We start from the raw sequence: 22,487 nt of genomic DNA, 5'->3' as shown, positions 1-22,487 counted from the left end.
CATGTGGAATAGAGACTTCATAGGATACAAACAGTAGTAAGAGCCTAATGTGGTGTGGCTGTGGAGAGGACTCAAGCCCTAATTGGACATAAGAAATCTGATCAGAAAGTTAAGCTGATGGAATGTCTCATGGCTACCCTTAAAAACAGGGAGATGAAACAGATGCTTTATTTACAGAGTCGACACAACATAATTTGTGTACCTTTTTTATACCTTTCACTGTCAGCTACTGCATAAATGTAATCTTACATCTTCTACAGTGCACAAAACTAACACTTCTCTTTGTGTCCTGAGAATGCCAGCACCACTAAACAGGACAGACTTTCTGAAGGTAGGAAAACGCAAAACTATCAAGAACTGCAAAGTGGAAAATGGATGTTGCACTGATCAGGTGAGGCCTCTAGATAATGAAAGTTTCATTTTATGATCAGCTGTTTGATTTCACAAGGGTCTTCAGAACATGGAAGTAAGTCCTACATCCATCTTGCACACTACTTTTGTCTTTTTCTTTGAAAATAAGCTATTTACATTAAAGACAATGAGGTTACAGTTTTAAAAAGTTGGTATGGTATTGTGCGCAGAGATACAGAATATTCATTAGATACTCCCATCAGGGGAGGTTTATTATCACAATGCAGAGATAATAACAGATTCCCTACAAAATGGATTACCTGTCAGAGTGAAACTTTCCTACAAGAAACTGAATACGGCATGGCTTTAAAAATTCTTGTTTTCCCTAGCATTTGCTGTGTGACATCTTTATACTGATCTTAAGTCCCTCACTACCAGAAAATAATAGATCTATGTGCATTAGGGAAGCTTCAGATTACATCCAACTGCTTTGTCCCACGACGTTATCAGTGTCACAGAAACACCTACTTCAAGCGTATCCAAAATAATGATGATGTGGTCACTACATAGACGTGCCAATAAAAATGAACCAAAATAAAAACAACAAAAGAACTTCTCACTCCACCAATAAAATGAAACTAACAGAACAACCAAGGGAAATGGGTGGTTTAGGGTGGGGACAACCAAGATATATAATAATACTAAACACCACACCATCCCAAAACAAATATTATAGACAAAAAATCTCAAGTTACGAAACAATGTCACAAATACAACAGGAATGGAACACTTCATTTGACCTACAAGCTCAAACAAAGCCCACCAATACCAAAAAACCAACATCCGCAATTCTGAAAAACAGAATCGGACATTTCCTTTGGCCAGTGTAGCTCAAACAAAGCCCTCAATACCATAAAACCAACACTACCAACTATGACGACCAGAATTGGACATTTCCCTTGACCGATACAGCTCAAATGATGCCCTTGATACTAAAAAACTAATACCCAAAACTCCAAAAAGTGGAATCTGACTTTTCCCTTGACCTATATAGTGCACACACAGCTCCTGATACCTACTTGCAAACAAAACACAACCACAAACTTCACAAGCTACAAAACTCAGAAAACATCACTGAAACCAAAACCCAAATTCACTAGATAAATTAAAACACAACCAAAATACCATAAATACAAAACAAACAAAACATCACAATCACTATAGAATAGAACATAAAAAAAAATTATTTACCAACATAAGCTTTTGATAAAATCACTTAGATTGGACACACACAGCTGCATGCGCTCACTCACACTCACGCTCACACACACACACACACACACACACACACACACACACACACACACACACCAAAAAACATGACAAACGTCAAGCTAGTCAGACCTAACAAAAATGCCAAGCACACAAGTAAAAGAAAAACTCACTGAAAACAAAGCATTCACTACCAAATTCATGTTATAGCCCTAATTACCCAGACTCAAATAAACCCATGTTACCACAGTGATAACCAAGACTCAACTGCACCCAATGCCACATGTTAAACTCAACCGTCAACATCCACCACCAGAGTGCACCACAACATAACAACACAAACACATTGTGGCATAGTCACCTCACACACCACACCATTACGTCACGGGTCAAAGCAGGCGAGTGGAATTGGTCGCTTCCAATGATCTGTCCTAGGGATATTTCATATTATTTCTCAATATACATATAGTAAGGATTATCAATTCATTTTTTATTCCTGTTCCAAAAATCAAAGTTATTGGAGCACACAGAAGATAACAACAATAATGCTAAATGTGTCAGCTTACTTGGAAATCAGGGTACCTGTATATTGAAAATGTGTAGTGAAAATGAAATATATGCATCCCCTCCATTCTATGGCCATGATGTAGCCATCCTGATAAATTTTCCGTAGAAAAGAAATAGTCATCTTAAAATGAAAATGAATTGTTCCCTCTAGTGGATGGATTTTTTTCAGCTGGGGTAGAGGTGTGCAAACTGATCCCAGCAGTAGTGAAATCTATTACAACATTCTGTCAACTGTCTTGCCATAAATAAGCTGCTTGAATATAAACAGAATACAGTGGCACTGCAATTCTTGCTTATATATGTTGTTGTTGTCTTCAGTCCTGAGACTGGTTTGATGCAGCTCTCCACGCTACTCTATCCTGTGCAAGCTTCTTCATCTCCTAGTACTTACTGCAACCTACATCCTTCTGAATCTGATATAATATAAAAATTTATTTCATTTACACCTTCACTGGCACTTGGTGTTGATGTGATCTTCAGTCTAAAGACTACTTTGATGCAGCTCTCCACACTACTCTATCCTGTACAAGTCTCTTAATCTCCAAATAACTACTGCAACCTGCATATTTCTGAATCTGCTTACTGTATCCATTTCTTGGTCCCCCTTTACAATTTTTACCCCCCTCCCCTGCCACATCCCTCCAATATTCCTTGATATCTCAGAATGTGTGGCACTTAGCTATACAAATAAAAAAACAAATCTTTGGGTATTATTACTATTGTTGTTGAAAAGTACCCAGTCTGGGAGGAATATTTTGACCATATTTGTAAGAAAGTGAGAACAAGTATGTATTTACTTCCTGGACTATGACACCACAAGGCATCTTCAGTATGATATTGTGATCTATAGTGAGGCACCAACAGTCATCCAAGACAAGCATTTTAAACAAGAAAAAAGATAGTATCTACAGCAAACAAGAGAAAGCCATCACAGAAACTAAATATACATACCATCTATGCTACGTAATACATCCTGCACGCAATCATGTTTTACTACATCCAGAACATAATGTAATGATCAGTAATGTACATAACTACAATACATGGGGAAGGGAAAACTTTCACTGAATTAAAAGTAGCCTACTAAAAAGGCTGCAGACTGCAGCCCACTTGCAACAGGAACAATATCTTACAACAACATCCATTCTTAAGATAACCAATTGAAATGTGTTAAAGAATTGACTGAAACAAGTACTAGTAGAGAAATGATGTTATACAATACAAAATTTCAAACTTAAATGTATTCCTATTAAAACTGGTAGTTTATGTAGCTATAAGCATTTTTAACCAAAAAGCTGGTCATTTCTGATCTCCACTTTGTCATTGTAGGCATTTGTCTTCCATTAGTCAGAGAAATGCAATTATTACAATAAATAATAAAAAAAGATTTCCTGAGCAATTTTCGTGTGGCTAATTTGAAGGTAAGCCAGCCAAAAAAAAAAAAAAAAAAAAAAAAAAAACTTTTTATATCTTCAGAAGTAATTGTGAGATAAATCTGAAACTTTGCACGTAATAATTTACCAATACAAGGACTTAATACTATATTTGGTTTTGCAATACAAGCATATAAAGCCAAAAAAAAGACAAGGTGGAAGAGCATCAAAAATGGCCCTATATTCCGATGGTACTCAAAGTAAAGCAGACTTCTTTTACAGTCAGTGTTCTACAGATGTTTAATACTCCCCCAGGAAAGCAATAACAGAAGTCATGCTGACTACGAAGTGAGATCGAGTCTGAGGGTCATTCCACATCAGTTCATCCAGGGGCTCCAAGTCATAGTCTCAGATTTGACTGAAATTCAGTACACTAATTCTACCATGTGTGGAAAACTCATGTACAAAGTATTAGTTTCCCCTGCCAATTAGTTCCAGATTTATGACTTGTGATAGAAGGTGGCGTGACCTAGAAATTGCAACCCGCATCTGGCAATCTATCTTCAGACCCAACTTCACGTCTTAATAACTTTGGTACTATTCCATACAGTCCAGTGAAATGTTTACAACCCAGTAACATCCATTTAGAGAACACACTCCATGAATCAAAACACCAACAACATATTTCTGAGGGAAAATAAAAAATTCCAAAATGTGATTAAAAAATGTAATACGTTAAAAGGTACATATAGTAGGTGCCCTCTATGCCAAATATAATTCACTCAAAAAGGGTATAATTTTTTTTGTGGCAAGCTTAATGTGGCCTAAACACACACAGAACTCATCATGCCCATATCAGTCACAAAAACTGAATTACATGCACACGAAAATACAAAAACTTGAAAAATTACCTGAAAAACATGGATTTTCTAAGTGTGGTAGCACAAAAAGTGGTCATCATCATCATCATCATCATCATCATCATCATCATCATCATCATCATCATCATCATTTATGACTGATTATGCCTTTCAGTGTTCAGTCTGGAGTATAGTCCCCCTTATAAAATTCCTCCATGATCTCCTATTCCGTGCTAACATTGGTGCCTCTTCTGTTGTTAAGCCTGTTGTTGTTGTTGTGGTCTTCAGTCCTGAGACTGGTTTGATGCAGCTCTCTATGCTACTCTATCCTGTGCAAGCTTCTTCATCTCCCAGTAACAACTGCAACCTACATCCTTCTGAATCTGCTTAGTGTATTCATCTCTTGGTCTCCCTCTACGATTTTTACCCTCCACACTGCCCTCCAATGCTAAATTTGTGATCCCTTGATGCCTCAAAACATGTCCTACCAACCGATCCCTTCTTCTAGTCAAGTTGTGCCACAAACTTCTCTTCTCCCCAATCCTATTCAATACCTCCTCATTAGTTATGTGATCTACCCACCTTATCCTCAGCATTCTTCTGTAGCACCACATTTCGAAAGCTTCTATTCTCTTCTTGTCCAAACTGGTTATCGTACATGTTTCACTTCCATACATGGCTACACTCCATACACATACTTTCAGAAACGACTTCCTGACACTTAAATCTATACTCGATGTTAACAAATTTCTCTTCTTCAGAAACGATTTCGTTGCCATTGCCAGTCTACATTTTATATCCTCTCTACTTCGACCATCATCAGTTATTTTGCTCCCTAAATAGCAAAACTCTACTACTTTAAGTGTCTCATTTCCTAATCTAATCCCCTCAGCATCACCCGATTTAATTTGACTACATTCCATTATCCTCGTTTTGCTTTTGTTGATGTTCATCTTATATCCTCCTTTCAAGACACTGTCCATTCTGTTCAACTGCTCTTCCAAGTCCTTTGCTGTCTCTGACAGAATTACTATGTCATCGGCGAACCTCAAAGTTTTTACTTCTTCTCCATGAATTTTAATACCTACTCCGAATTTTTCTTTTGTTTCCTATACTGCTTGCTCAATATACAGATTGAATAACATCGGGGAGGCTACAACCCTGTCTCACTCCTTTCCCAACCACTGCTTCCCTTTCATGTCCGACTCTTATAACTGCCATCTGGTTTCTGTACAAATTGTAAATAGCCTTTCGCTCCCTGTACTTTACCCCTGCCACCTTCAGAATTTGAAAGAGAGTATTCCAGTTAACGTTGTCAAAAGCTTTCTCTAAGTCTACAAATGCTAGAAACGTAGGTTTGCCTTTTCTTAATCTTTCTTCTAAGATAAGTCATAAGGTTAGTATTGCCTCACGTGTTCCAACATTTCTACGGAATCCAAACTGATCTTCCCCGAGGTCTGCTTCTACCAGTTTTTCCATTCGTCTGTAAATAATTCGTGTTAGTATTTTGCAACTGTGACTTATTAAACTGATAGTTTGGTAATTTTCACAACTGTCAACACCTGCTTTCTTTGGGATTGGAATTATTATATTCTTCTTGAAGTCCGAGGGTATTTCGCCTGTCTCATACATCTTGCTCACCAGATGGTAGAGTTTTGTCATGACTGGCTCTCCCAAGGCCATCAGTAGTTCTAATGGAATGTCTACTCCCGGGGCCTTGTTTCGACTCAGGTCTTTCAGTGCTCTGTCAAACTCTTCACGCAGTAGCTTACCTCCCATTTCATCTTCATCTACATCCTCTTCCATTTCCATAATATTGTCCTCAAGTACATTGCCCTTGTATAAACCCTCTATATACTCATTCCACCTTTCTGCCTTCCCTTCTTTGCTTAGAACTGGGTTGCCATCTGAGCTCTTGATATTCATACAAGTGGTTCTCTTCTCTCCAAAGGTCTCTTTAATTTTCCTGTAGGCAGTATCTATCTTACCCCTAGTGAGACAAGCCTCTACATCCTTACATTTGTCCTCTAGCCATCCCTGCTTAGCCATTTTGCACTTCCTGTCCATCTCATTTTTGAGACGTTTGTATTCCTTTTTGCCTGCTTCATTTACTGCATTTTTATATTTTCTCCTTTCATCAATTAAATTCAATATTTCTTCTGTTACCCAAGGATTTCTATTAGTCCTCGTCTTTTTACCTACTTGATCCTCTGCTGCCTTCACTACTGCATCCCTCAGAGCTACCCATTCTTCTTCTACTGTATGTTAAGCCTATTACTTCAAAATCATTCTTAACCGAATCCAAGTACCTTCTCCTTGGTCTGCCCCGACTCCTCCTACCCTCTACTGCTGAACCCATGAGTCTCTTGGGTAACCTTGCTTCTCCCATGCGTGTAACATGACCCCACCATCTAAGCCTGTTCGCCCTGACTGCTACATCTATAGAGTTCACTCCCAGTTTTTCTTTGATTTCCTCATTGTTGACACCCTCCTGCCATTGTTCCCATCTACTAGTACCTGCAATCATCCTAGCTACTTTCATATCCATAACCTCAACCTTATTGATAAGGTAACCTGAATCCACCCAGCTTTCGCTCCAATACAACAAAGTTGGTCAAAAGATTGAACGGTGAACAGATAACTTAGTCTCGGTACTGACTTCCTTCTTGCAGAAGAGAGTAGATCGTAGCTGAGCACTCACTGCATTAGCTTTGCTACACCTCGCTTCCAGTTCTTTCACTATGTTGCCATCCTGTGAGAATATGCATCCTAAGTACTTGAAACTGTCCACCTGTTCTAACTTTGTTCCTCCTATTTGGCACTCAATCTGTTTATATCTCTTTCCCACTGACATTACTTTCGTTTTGGAGATGCTAATCTTCATACCATAGTCCTTACATTTCTGATCTAGCTCTGAAATATTACTTTGCATACTTTCAATCGAATCTGCCATCACAACTAAGTCATCCGCATATGCAAGACTGCTTATTTTGTGTTCACACATCTTAATCTCACCCAGCCAGTCTATTGTTTTCAACATATGATCCATATATAATATGAACAACAGTGGAGACAGGTTGCAGCCTTGTCTTACCCCTGAAACTACTCTGAACCATGAACTCAATTTACCGTCAACTCTAACTGCTGCCTGACTATCTATGTAAAGACCTTTAATTGCTTGCAAAAGTTTGTCTCCTATTCCATAATCTCGTAGAACAGACAATAACTTCCTCCTAGGAACCCGTTCGTATGCCTTTTCTAGATCTATAAAGCATAGATACAATTCCCTGTTCCATTCGTAACACTTCTCCATTATTTGCCGTAAGCTAAAGATCTGGTCCTGACAACCTCTAAGATGCCTAAACCCACACTGATTTTCATCCAATTGGTCCTCAACTAATACTCGCACTTTCCTTTCAACAATACCTGAGAAGATTTTACCCACAACGCTGATTAAAGAGATACCTCTGTAGTTGTTACAATCTTTTCTGTTTCCATGTTTAAAGATTGGTGTGATTACTGCTTTTGTTCAGTCTGATGGAACCTGTCCCGACTCCCACGCCATTTCAATTATCCTGTGTAGCCATCTAAGACCTGACATTCCACTGTATTTGATGAGTTCCGACTTAATTTCATCCACCCCAGCTGATTTATTGCACTGCAATGTATTGACCATTTTCACCACTTCCTCAAATGTGATCCTATTTCCATCCTCAAATGGTTCAAATGGCTCTGAGCACTATGGGACTTAACTTCTGAGGTCATCAGTCCCCTAGAACTTTAGAACTACTTAAACCTAACTAACCTAAGGACATCACACACATCCAAGCCCAAGGCAGGATTCGAACCTGCGACCGTAGCGGTCGCACGGTTCCAGACTGTAGCGCCTAGAACCGCTCGGCCACCCCGGCCGGCTATTTCCATCCTCATTCCTATCCCATTGTACATCGAAATCTGAAACATTACTGATCGTATTTTCACTACATTGAGCAACTCTTCAAAATATTCCCTCCATCTGCCCAAGGAATCCACAGGACTCACAAGCAGTTTTCCTGACCTGCCCAAAATTCTTGTCATTTCCTTCTTACCTCCCTTTCGAAGACTGCTAATTACACTCCAGAATGGTTTTCCAGCAGCTTGACCCAAAGTCTCCAACCTGTTTCCAAAGTCTTCCCAAGATTTCTTCTTTGATGCTGCAATTATCTGTTTGGCTTTGTTTCTTTCTTCAACATAACTTTCTCTGTCAAGTGGTATCCAAGCCAAATTTCACACACTGCGTAAGTACACCATAATGATATATATCTCGAAATTTCAGCATGTTATTGCAAGACAATTGTGTACAATGGAAGTTAACAGATATTATTTGGTGATGTGGCCATTGTTCCACAACACAATTTTGTAAAAACATATCTTAAACTTTTCTGCCTCTTCTTATTCTCTCCCACAACTGTTTAATCACTAAGCAACAACATATAGACAGATTAACACAACATACCATTCACGTTTACTGCACCTTAACTGCTAAAAACCAGTCGATCGTGCTTCGAACAGAAGTTATCCCACACTTTAGCTACTGTACTCTGTACATTGAGTGGCAAATTGTACAGTCTTCCTGACACTGTGGCAGGAACTGGAACTGTCGTAAGAATATGCTCCAAAGGAATCCGACACCTGTCTGCCAAACGTGGCCAATGAAATGATCTTGCTGCTCCTGCTGTTGCCATGAAGTTCACAAATACATCACCTTCTGCTTCACAGCACTCTGCAACACATCCTAAGTACCATTTGTCATCATAAACAGTAATAACATAGCAACCTGGTTGTATGTTGCTGCTTTTGCTTCTGAATCCCGAGTCAGACACACTGTGAAGACACACGTTGTGCACGAACCTATAGTTTATAGCCGGACAGTCTGCTCATCTGCACACTGTCAGAGTCCGCCAGAGAGAAGTGATGATGGCTCCTCGTGCCCGCAACAGTTTTAACGTGTCCTAGTCTGCTTTTTAGCAACTCTTCGATCGATTTCACCTCATCTTTTGAAACGTAGAATGATTGTATGCCAGAGATATTTTTCTGTACCCAGGTAAATAATTGGAGAGGTGTTAGAATGTGACCTCCTGTAGGGTGCTGCAGACTAGCTCGTGATGCCGTGTGCTTAATGGTAGCACCGATACCGTAACATACATTTTTACCGTGACTTGTTGCGAAAAAATTCCATTCTGCGTGGATCTGAAAATCGTGGTAATGCGTGCATAAATTTTTGGGATTTTTACAGTTTTTGTACTGACTAGCTGCCCTATCACTGAAGTATTTCGCAAAATGTATGTGAGGCAGCTCGTTTTTCACATATGCCGTGACAGTGCGAATGTGGGCACGAACTGCAAAGGCAGCACGAATTAAACAGTCACTAAAAATGCACAGGTTCACAACAGACACGTCACCTGATTCACCTCTATAGTAAATTGCAAATGGCTGGATAGTTGCTCAACTGTTGTCCCAATGATATCCTTGGATGGCATCTTGAACTATAGATGCATAATTTTCAGAAAAGTCTAGTATTACTACAATTTCATCTTGTTTCAAATCATCCTTACAAAACTGGAGATAAGCCGATTGTGCTGTTGCTGTGAAGGTGTGTGTAATCAGTTTGTCCGTTTTTTGACAACACATTTCAACAAAATGCTTTGTTTGAAGACTTGGGCGATCCAAGTGTGTCCGTTGTTTATAAGAAACAAGTTCATCATCTTGCATAAGGAGATCACCATGCACTTTGTTATTCATGTGTTCTGCAAGATTTGCCTTACCAGGACACTTTTCACACCTGTATATCATGCACTGGTAGGCACTGAAGCCACACAGTAGCAGCTCCATTGCACCTTTGTAATCCAGACCAGAATCCTTTATAGCAGCAAACATCAGCTTAGCATTTTGATGGGTCTTACATACACAAACATTGTGTGTGCCCCTTGCACTTACAGGCACAACCCATTTTGGCCGAAGACTGAAAAAAGATGATAAAGCTACTTTGGTACTGGGATATTTTTCCTCGAATTCTACATATCGTTCTGATATGTTGCATAACAGCAGTCTTTTTTGCATCTGTACACGTACATTTCCCATTTTCACCATTACATAGTCTTTTTTTTCCAGGCATTATTCGGCTGTAATCATTATTTTCATAAAACTCTGACACTAGCACCTTTATTTCTGAACTCAATTGCTTACCCTGTGCCTGCAGAAGTTGTGGAAGCACTTCTTGGGTTGCTTTTATTTTCCTAGCTTGCTTTACCATATATGTAGAAACACTGAATTCCTTTGCAGTGTAGTCAATAGACCAGCTGGAAGGTGCAAGGGTAAGAATAGTTACTTTTTTCTGGCGTGTGGATATGGCACATTTTCCTTTCAAATCATGCACAATTTTGTCCAAATCAGAGCATTTCTGGCATGATTTCTGTTCCTTTGGAGCAGATAGTTCTTCCTCTTCCACCATTAGTGTGTCAGGTATTTTGTGTTTTAATTCCATTTGAGCTTCTTGTATTTTTCTTCTACCATAGCTGGGCCTGTCTCTCTTCCCAACTTTGTGTGTCTTCATGGGAGACAAACCAAGAGCAGTCACTGAAGTATTTAATTGCTCATCCGCTGTTATCAGAATATTCTTCAAATTTTAGCAGTGTAACACACCTGGAACATAACATTTGTCCTGGTTTCATGTTAAGTCCCATGCACTGATTCACTTTCAATACTGATTTTATATCAATTTCTTTGAGGCTACACTTCACTGTCTTCTTATGAATCCGAAATGGATCAAAACAACTTCTTTGTAGGAAAGAATACTTATCCAGAAACACTTTCATATCATGATAACAAACACTAAAGTTTCTGAGAACTGTACTTCTTGTGCCCACAGGGTGTATCCCGGATCTCCATAGCAACAAATCTTGGCCCGATTCATCCAGATCATACAGTACAAAGTAAATGCCACATTTTGTTCCATATGTTGTTTTATGACATTCAGATGCTTGTGCTCTACCAATACTGCAACTTGTTTGAACAAAAGCACCACTAGTACACTCTTCTGCCTCCATACTGACTTTCTGTAACAGTACTGACCAGTCCGAACTACAATCCTAAAAACATGAGTAACCTGTAATTGTTACTTGTTTCCTTTGTTGTTCCTGCCTGACAATGACTCATTCTGTCCCTGAAAACTACCATTGTTTATCTTTCTGTTGTCTAATGGTTCCCAACAATTGCTTCAGCTTTATTTGAAACAAGCTGTCTACATCATCACTATTACTTGCTAAATCGTGTTAAAAGACACGTAACCAAATACATCTCTGTTAACTTTTATTGTACACAAATGCCTTGCAATAACAAGTTGAAATTTTGTCACATATTATATTATGGTCTACTTATGCAGTGTTTGAAATTTGGCTTGGATATCACTTGTCCCTTTTGTGCTACCACACTTAGAAAATCCATGTTTTTCAGGTAATTTTTCAAATTTTTGTGCATGTAGCTCTGTTTATGTGACTGATATGGGCAAGATAAGTTCTGTGTGTGTTTAGGCCACATCAAGCTTACCACAAAAAAATTTATACCCTTTTTGAGTGAATTATATTTGGCATAGAGGGCACCTACAATATGTACCTTTTAACGTATTACATTTTTTAAACCACATTTTGGAATTTTTTATTTTCCCACAGAAATATGTTGTTGATGTTTTGATTCATAGAGTGTGTTCTCTAAGTGGATGTTACTGGATTGTAAAAATTTCACTGGACTGTGCGGAATAGTTCCAAAGTTATTAAGATGTGAAGTTGGGTCTGAAGAAGGATTGCCAGATGCGGGTTGCAATTTCCGGGTCACGACACCTTCTTCCACAAGCCATAATTCTGGAACTAATTGGCAGGGAAACTTATTTTTTTGTACGAGTGTTCCACACTTGGTAGCATTGGTGTGCTACATTTCAGTCAAATCTGAGACTATCAGCTGGAACATTTTCTCAAATTGGTTGAATTGACACGGAATGATCCCTGAGTAACTCGAAAAACTTCCAAAAAACAAATGTATTTGTTCACAACTCATCGTGATATATTTCAATTAATTATTCTGATGTAACTACAGAATCAAACTGTTTATAAACTTCGCAACTTGCCTATGCATTACCAATGTAGTGGACATCATGGTAGCAAAGCTTTTGCATAACACCTACAGCATACATCGTATATATATGGGTTTCAGGCTTTACATCACTGTGACAGTTTTAGCAAAGTTCAAGGCACTCTTCCTGACATTTATGGAATGGATTCATTTTATATATTATGTCTTTTTATTCTGTAGTGCTATTGATGCACTAGTTAAATTCCATTTTAGGGAATAATGTAATTGGCACAGTTCATGTTTCATGTGGAAGATTAGTGTACTGACGAAAAATTACGTATATAAATGTGTTGGTATGGTCCATAGTGGCTTAACAATTACCGGTCCGTTCTAAAGTGAGAAAACCAGGACCCCATTATCCTAGGAGCAATGCTTGGTAGCTGTGCAACAGCAGGCATGTGTGGGTTTCTTAACGAATAACAGCTTCTTTAGACAGGAACCTAAGCCTGATGATACTTTTCTGCATTGTCAAAGAGGCCAGGTTAGAAATCCATTCTATGCTTATGCTTACTTCGAGCTATTTGAATTTTTTTATAGGTTTCACTAATTTGCTGTAGATAGAATGTCATGAGAAAAACTTTACTGCCAACCAGATGTCACTAATGGGATTGATTGGAAGAAATCGTGATAAGACAGAAGCCAAAAAACTACACTTTTCAAATGTCATTGTCTCATATTATTAGAGTCACAAGAAAAAGAAACACTATTGTTTTCATTGGATTCCTTATTCCACTTCATTTTTACAGAGTTGCCAGTCGTACAGATGTCATAAAAAACTAAAAAGACTACTTTCTCTCTTCCCCTCTTTTTTCCTCATGCCCATTTCTTGGTCATCAAGACTTCAGGACTTTTCGTATGATCTTCCACAAAGAGTATTAAAGCAGTGTGGAACATAATAGATGACGTCAGATTTAATTTGAGTACCGGCGGAATATCGGCCCATTTCCAATGCCCCTCCACCTTGTCGACGTTTTTAGTCGATCTTATATGCTCACATTACAAAACCAAATCTAGTCTTTAGATGGTTTAGAATATGGTCTTTCTAATGAAAGCGGTTTAAAAGAATCGTCAACTGTGGCCTCAATTTGTGAACTACTGGAACGCAGTAGGAGGATAAAATTCTATATTCTAAGACCTTGTACTGGACCTTGTACTGGTAAGTTAGGGAATGCAAACTCCATGTTTATCCCGCAAATACTTCCGGAAATGTAAAAAGCTAAACTTCTAATTTTTCGCACGCCTATTTTTTAGCCTACTCTGCTTCAAATTTTCCATATGAAAATTTCTTAGAAAATCTTTTTCATTATTTCCCTTACAATAGCGTAAAATTTTGTATATGATGGCCTTGTAAATATTGCGGGGGATATTGGATCTCAAAGTTGTCGAAAACACAGGTGCACTGTTGACAGCGGCGGTAAGGGGTCAAATAAGCGACTATATGTCCGGAAGCAGTGAATTAGTGATCGTAAAACATTACCAATACATATTAGGAACATGTGCGAAGGTTCCCACAAACTTCAGCAAAACTGGTGATGTCCATGCGGAAACTTTTTCCGAAATTACACCACTTGGCATGGAAATATCGTCATAAAGGTTCAATTTCAAGACGCAGACTTTTCCGTTTAAATCGGTGAATTTTCTTTTCTGCATTCCAAATTATCGACTGACAGAAAACAGTGTGCATCTGTTTTCACACGAATGTGGTAATTTGGACACATTTATCATAGTGATATAATAAAAATAATAGCACACTATGCTGTACCTCCAGAATGGTATGAAATTCAATATAACAAAATAACTGGAACAACGTGCAGGCACTTACCCATAACAGTACGCGTAATATCGACGATTAGACACAAGCGCCGAGGAATCAAAACAATATTACCGTCTTTACGGCTTCCTGCAGTCATAAACAACCGCCCGCGAACTCAAACATATAAACAATACCGTCACGTGACTTCCCGCAGCGCCATTTTCGGACAGCGGAGAAAAACATCTGGAACAAAACAAGCACGATGGCGGAAAATTGAGTTATTCGAATTTATCTACCGATGGTATGCACAAACAACTAATTGTTCGAAAAACGTAATAAGTGGAATTAGTCATTCAAACAGTAGTCCATCATAACACAGACGAAAAAATCGAACAGAAGAATCACATTTCAATTTATACATGCAGACATTTTCAAAAAAACCAACAGCGCCGTTAAGTTCATGGCAGAGGAGCTGTTAAGTGCATGACATTCAGATTGCGACGTATTTTATGCTGTTCGCACGGTACTAAGACATAGTCACAGACACTATGTGAGCCCATGCTGGAGGCAGTTACCATAGCCCTAGATTACTCACTTTAAGCTATATCTTCAAGCTTTGTAAGTAGGCTTTTGGGAATAATTGGTCTCCTCACGAATGTATTTCATGATTTCCACAACACTTTCTAGTGGATCAAACAGACCTGCCACCATTCAGGTTACCTACCCTTCTTTGTATGTACCATATCTTATTCAATATCACTTACCGATACTTGCTGTAGGTCCCATACATTAAGCAGTATTCTAAGATTAACCATAGGAGTGTTTTGTGAGCAATCTCTGGAGCAGGCTAACTGTCATTTTCCCAGTGTCATATCAATTAAACAAACCCTACCAAATGCTTCAACTGTGAATCATTCATTTCCTGTCATGAGGTGCTACTTTTATTTCTAAACATCTGAAGAAAATTGACAAACCATACCACTCTGAAATCTTACCAAGAGCTGCCTGAATATTTGTGCACCTTTTTTCAGATAGCACTTTTTTATAGATAACAGCAAAGTTTCTGAGGGTACCATTAATATCAACTGCTACATAATTGATAAACATCAAGAACAGCAAGGATCCCAATACACTTTCCTTCATCATGCTGGAAGTCAGTTCTACCTCTTTCAATAGCTATCCACCTACTGAAAAATCCTGTTTCGAGTCACAAATTACACTCAATACCCATACAACTGTAGTTTTCTTAATAAATGCTGATATGACAAATTAATCTGCATCTAGCCTACATGACAGCCATGATAGATGCCTTTTAGGATGTCATGTGTCGGGTTCTACATTACTCATTTTTTTGGGGTCTATAGGCTACTGGTAGCATGGCAGAGGTTATACTATTTGTGATACCTCTCAAGCTCAGAAACATTCAACGATTCTCTAATTGACGGATGTCAATAATGTGGAAGCAGTGGTTGTGTGGATCGCTTTTGCTTTTTTTTTTTTTTGTGTAGATGGAAGTAACCTGTGCTTTCTTCCACCAGCTTTTTTCTTCCAGGTTATATCTGGTTGAAAGAGGGCTATCTCAGCCACAAATTCCATGTAGAATCTGACATAAATTCCACTGGGCCATGCAGCCTTGTACAGTTTCAGTGATTTCAAGTATTTCCCAGTGCTGCTGATATTAGTATTTATCTAACACAATTTTGCACTGCTACTCGCCATATAGTGGAGATGCTGAGTCGCAGATAGGCTCTCTCTCTCTCTCTCTCTCTCTCTCTCTCTCTCTCTCTCTCTTTCTCTCTCTCTACTGCAGTCTCAGGCAACAGAAACAAACAACGCTACAAGCAGCAGCATCAGTGCATGAGGGGAGTGGTGACTGGGTGGGGGCAAGGAGGAGGCTGGGGGAGGGAAGGGAATGGGGAGGGATAGTATGGTGGGGGTGGCGGACAGTGAAGTGCCGCAGTTTAGATGGAGGGCAAGGGAGTGGTGGGGTGGGGGGTGAGGGGAGCAGCGGAAAAGGAGAGAAATAAAAATACTGGGTGTGGTGGTGGAATGACAGCTGTGTAGTGCTAGAATGGAAACAGGGAGGGGCTCAATGGGTGAGGACAGTGACTAATGAAGGTTGAGGCCAGGAGGATTATTGGAATTTAAGATGTATTGCACACCTGCATGATTCAGAAAAGCTGTTGGGTGTGATTTTTCACATGTATTTGGGTGTATTTTTTGCATAATTTTTCGGACGTAATCCTACATTATTTACATAATTTTTTGCATTGTCTCCACAACCATCTGCGTCAATACAGAAAAGTTTCCTTACCCGTAGCCAGATCCCAGTCCCACATTCTGTTCCTGCATTGTTGCTTGGCTCATGGAATTCTCCTAATGGGCTTACCATCAAATTACCCATCTCTGGCTGCCACCCTTCCTTCCACAATGACCTCCACCTGTTCAGATTCTGCCAATCCTTAGCCCTCACCAATATAGTCCTGCAAAACCATATCAACCGATCCCAAACCTCCTTGCAGTATCTTCTCTCCATCTGCAAAATTCTCCTGCTATGTAATCCCAAATTCCTGGAACCCATAACACACTTTGAAACTTTTGCCCTCCAGGAACTTGAGCAACATGCACAACGCCACCTCAGAAAGCTCTCCATCTCGCTCACTTCCCACTCCCGCCTTGGAGTACGACTATCCACCACCTCTAAAACAACTTCCAAACCTGCTTCACGTCCCCTCATAGCTGGCAAATTCTGTCTTGCAGACCTGCTACACCTACCCCAGCCTCCAAAACTCCCTCCCAACACCACACAGAATCCAAACAGACCTGCAACACAGCCATGAACCTTTCCTCCAGAAGCCTCCGTCCCACAGAAATATCAGTCCTTTCCAAAGGCCTAACCTTTTGCCCCACTCCCAAATTAAATCGTTACTTGTTAAAGACCTTCCCTCTGTCTCCCGGTCCCTACAGTGGAAACACTTTTTCGCCACCAACCCTACTAATCGAACTCAACCAGAGACCAATATTGAACCTTGCCTAACTCAGTTCACTCCTCTATCCGATCGGGGTCTACCCCCACTGCCCCCAAACCACCCACTGTTAGCTTACCAGAATTTCTTAACCTCAAACTTTGCCTCATCATCATTCCCCAAATCCCTCGACATGCAAACTAACCTTTCATCTGCAGAAAGAACTGCAGTCAAAGATGGTTACATCAGTACCTCCGTCCATATCAGACCTACTAACCACCAGCAATACCTCCACTTCGACAGCTGCCACTCGTTCCGTACCGAGAATTCCCTTCCGTACAGCCTAGCCACCTGTGGCCGTCGCATCTGCAGTGACGAGCAGTCCCTCTCAAAATATACCGAAGGTCTCACTGAAGCCTTCACTGACAGTAATTATCCTCCCAACCTTGGACAAAAACAAATCTTCCTTGCCTTATCTTTCCAGTCTCCCACCACCTCCCAAAGTCCCACTGTCCGGGCACAAGAAGCATTCCCCTCATAACACAGTACCACCCAGGACCGGAGCAACCGAATTTCATTCTCTGCTGGGGTTTCGATTACCTCTTGTCGTGCCCTGGAATGAGAAATATCCTGCCCACTATCCTTTCTACTGTTCCCACAGTGGTATTCCGCCATTCGCCAAACCTACACAATATACTCGTCCATCCGTACACAACCCCTGTTCCCAGTCCCATACCTCATGGCTCGTACCTGTAATAGCCCTAGATGCAAGACATGTCCCATACATCCTTCCACCACCACCTACTCCAGTCTTGTCACTATCGTCACCTATCCCATCAAAGGCAGGGCTACCTGTGAAACCGGTCGTGTGGTCTACAAGCAAAGCTGCAACCACTGTGCCGCATTCTCCGTAGGCACGACAACCGACAAGATGGCTGTCCGGACGAATGGCCACCGAGAAACTGTGGCCGAGAAACGAGTGGACCACCCTGTTGCCGAACACGCTGCTAAACACGATACCCTTCATTTCGACGACTGCTTCACAGCCTGTGCCGTATCGATCCTTCCCACCGACACCAGCTTTTCTGAATTAAGGAGTTGGGAACTTTCCCTGCAATACATCCTACGTTCCCGGAACCCTCCTGGCCTCAATCTTCATTAGTCACTGTCCTCTCCCATCCAGCTTCCTCCCATTCCAGCACTACACAGCTGTCATTCCACCACCACATCCAGTCTTTTTATTTCTCTCCTTTTCCACTGCTTTCCCCCACCCCTCTCCCCACTTATCCCCTGCCCTCTGTCTAAACTGCAGCACTTCACTGTCTGCCACCCCCACCATACTATCCGTCCCCCTCCCCGCCCCAGCCTCCTCCTTTCCCCATCCGGTATCCACTCCTATCGTGCACTGGTGCTGCTGGTGTGTGTGTCTATTGTCGACAAAGGCCTTAATGGCCGAAAGCTATAACTGTACGAGTCTTTTTGTTCTGCCTATCTGCGACTCGGCATCTCCGCTATACGGTGAGAAGCTACTTTCCTTCTCGTAATATTGTTACATTCCAACCTGGATTTTCCATTGTTTACTTTTGCACTGGTGTGAGAATTAAATTGGTGCACTACTCCTGGATGGTACTTCATACAGGTACATTAAAAACAGAGTACACCATTTACGCTTTTGCTTTGCCATCCTCAATTTCAATTTCTGCCTTATCTGCGAGTGTCAGGACAACAGTAGTGCTGCTGACAGACTTCACAGATGACTACAGCATGTTTTTGTCTTGTGAGAGGTATTTTGACAAACCTGTGCTGCAGTAATCGTTGAAGGCTTTTTGACAGTCGAGTAAGTGTCTTTTAACATTTCTCTTTCTCTTTGTTTTACACCTTGAAATGCTACCAGTGGTATTCACTGTTGGGGAATACTTAACCAGGATATCAGTTCTTCGAATGTAGGTTCATAACTACCCTTACCTTCTCTTTCTGCACTTGCATCGTTCCTCCAAGTTGTGGTCCTGTTATGCAGTGCCACTCGTAGCTATATCGAACTTCTTCACCGTCTACAGGAAAGCGCCACGATAATGGAAGGTTACGATATGTTTGCTACCTACTAGCTACGAAATCACTTAACCACTTCTTTTCAAAATCCTCTATTTAACAGTCCCCATAATATTTTCAACACATCAATTAAACACTCACATTTTAACTCTCAATTCCCAAAATCATCAACAGACAGATTTTAGTATCCGAAAATTAAGAAATAAGTAATTAATTAATTAATAGCTAATTCCATACAATCTTCTTTTGTTTTCGTTTTTGAAACAACGGCCACTGTCATCCTGACCTTTTCTCCTTTGGCATCCGCAGCACCTCGAATGCGATGTCCCGAAGTGTAAACAGAAACCTTCCCAGCAGTACAGTAGTCACCCTCCATCGTGCCTCGTGCCTATACTGTGCTTACATTTGCACTTTGTATCTGCTCGTAAATACAAAATGTGTGCACAGTATGCGGTCTTTCCACTACTATTACTACTACTACACCATAAATTAAGATTTCTACACGAGTATACGAATCATGAGGATAAGATTGGAATAATTACTGTATGCACAGAGGCATTCAAACAATCATTCTTCCTGTGGTCCGTATGTGACTGGAAAGAAACCCTAATAACTGGTACAATGGGACGTACTCTCTGCCACGCACCTCACAGTCATTCACGTAGTATAGATGTGGATGTAGATGTAGATGTATCTTTCATTGGCATAGTAGAAAGTAAGTGGGACCTCTAATAGCAACGTGTGCCATACAACCTACTGTGCAGTAGTCACTGTACATCGTGAAGGGTTCCCCCCGACTCTGTCAGTTACTCGATCAACTATTTTTTTCAAATTTGAACAACAGCTCCTCTATAAAATCATGCTCAGAGTTAAATGTTTCGGATTATCCTCAAAATATGAGATTATTGCGTGTTTGCGTACAGTACTGAACTTGTAAATCTTTCAGCTTATTTCAGTCGACCTCTGTACTTTGGTAATGATTGTTTCTACAGTCACCTTACAATCACTGATGCCTGCTTCAGTGTGGACATCCTCAAAGAGGGCAGATGTATTTGTTGCTATTGTACCCAATATGTGACATCAGTAGTGTGCTTCCAAATTATCTGTGTGAAGCAATTTTCAGAGAAAGTTTTGCAGGATGTCTCGTCACTCCTACCAGTTCTGTTTGAGTCTTCAAACTGGTCCGATGCAGACTGCCACAAATTCCTCTCCTGTGCTGACCTGTTTATCTCAGAGTAACACTTGTAACCTACCTCCTCAGTTATCTGCCAGATGTATTCCAACCTCTGTCTTCCTCTACAGTGTTTACTCTCTACAGCTTCCTGTAGTACCGTGGAAGTTATTCCCAGTAGTCTTAACAGAAGTCCTATCATCCCGTCTCTTCTTCTTGTTAGTCTTTCCCGTACATTCCTTTCCTTGTCGATTCTGCAGACAATCTCCTTAATCCTAATTTTCAACAGTGTTCTGTAGAACCACATCTCAAATGTTTCAATTCTCTTCTATTCTGGTTTCCCTACAGTCCTTATTTCAGGCTAGCATACAAAACTGGGCTTCAAACTTTCATTCTCAGAAGTTTCTTCCTCAAATTAAGGACTGTGTTTGATACTAGTCGACTTCTTTTGGCCCAGAATGCCCTTTTTGATAAATGGTAGTTTCCTTTCTGTGTCCTCCTTGCTCTCTCCATCACAGTTCATTTTGTTTCCCAGATACCAGAATCCCTTAACTTAATCTACTTCATGGTCCGCAATACTGATATTAAATTTCTTGCTGTTCTCATTTCTTCTGCTTCTCATTACTTTCATCTTTCTCCAGTTCATTCTCAGTTCTCATTCTGTACTTATTAGATTGTTCGGTCCATTCAACAGATCCTCTAATTCTTCTTCACTTTCATCAAGAACAGCAATGTTGTCAACAAATCTTATCACCGATATCCTTTCGATTTACATTTTAATCCCACTCTCGAACTTTTCTTTTATTTCCGTCATTCCTTTTTAGATGTATAGGTTGGACAGTAGGAGCAAAAAACTACATCTCTCTCCTACACCCTTTTTAATCCGAGCACTTCGTTCTCGGTGTTCCAGTCTTATTTTTCTCTCCCGCTTCTTACACGTGTCTTTTATTACCCTTCCTTTCCTGCAGCTTATCCCAGTTCTTCTCAGAATTTCAAATATCTTCCACCATTTTACATTGTCAAATGCTCTTTCCACGTCAACAAATCCTATAAACATATCATACGTTCTACGGATACACATTACGTGTCTTCAGTGCGACGGTTTCCGTAACCTACGGGCATCCTCGTGCCGTCAATCACTGCTAAGTCTTTTGCCTTTTAGGGGCAGTTTCCCACCCCGAGGACAAGAGAGGCCCCGATTCTGTGTCCGCTCCTCTGCCCTCTTCGACGAGGCCGTCGGCAGAACGGTGGCGACTTCTCGTGCCGGAAGTCTTCTCCCGCCACCGCTTCTGATTTTCTATTTGAACTTCGAGCAGTGGCAAGGATCGAAAGTGGTACCCCGGATGTTTTGCTAGTCCTAGGCCGATAAGAGGTTCAAAACTATAATTCTTACAATTAATTGTAGATGATCAAGTTCTCCTCCAGCGATAACAAAATTGTGGGAAAACTACACTACCCGACACTAAGGTGACGCACCGAGAAGCAGAGGAGGAAATGAAATGAAACTTCACCGGTTGAAAGGGTACGTGATGTTATTTCCGTGATTGCAATATCGAGTCAAATTTACAGAGTACACGGCAGTACGAGCCCACTCGTCAGTGAGATGCTGTAACCCCTCCGGCTGGACACCGGCACTTTTTGGGTCGGGAAGGGCGTCAGAAAGCCGCCGTACGCTCTCCCGAGGCAAGCTGGCCCACAACTGTCATAACCTTTCCCCGACACCCCAGATGCTGGCACCGAGATGGAGCTGACGTGCCCTCTTGTCCTACCCACGTTCTTTTTGAGTCGTCAGTCTCCTGACCGGTTTGATGCGGCCCACCATAAATTCCTCTCCTGTATCGACCTCTTCATCTCAGAGTAGTACTTGCAACCTACATCCTCAATTATTTGCTGGATGCATTCCAATCTTTGTCTTCTTCTACATTTTCTGCCCTCTATAACTGGCTCTAGTACCACGGAAGT

General features: G+C 40.6%; 1 protein-coding gene across 2 annotated transcripts in view; it reads right to left on the bottom strand.

Moving 5' to 3' along the window:
- The window catches only part of LOC126214860 (uncharacterized), a 147,827-nt gene extending 133,261 nt beyond the window's left edge, over nt 1–14,566 (bottom strand). For both annotated transcript variants that reach the window (XM_049941496.1, XM_049941497.1), the window contains exon 1: nt 14,409–14,566. The gene's annotated coding sequence lies outside the window, so the exon portion shown is untranslated. The remainder of the gene's footprint in view (nt 1–14,408) is intronic.
- Between the last annotated feature and the right edge of the window lie 7,921 nt (nt 14,567–22,487).

The sequence above is a fragment of the Schistocerca nitens genome, chromosome 12, assembly GCF_023898315.1.
Source record: "Schistocerca nitens isolate TAMUIC-IGC-003100 chromosome 12, iqSchNite1.1, whole genome shotgun sequence".
In the NCBI taxonomy this organism is placed as follows: domain Eukaryota; kingdom Metazoa; phylum Arthropoda; class Insecta; order Orthoptera; family Acrididae; genus Schistocerca; species Schistocerca nitens.
The sequence above is the reverse complement of the archived record's forward strand: the minus strand, read 5'-3'. Positions and strand labels throughout refer to the sequence as shown.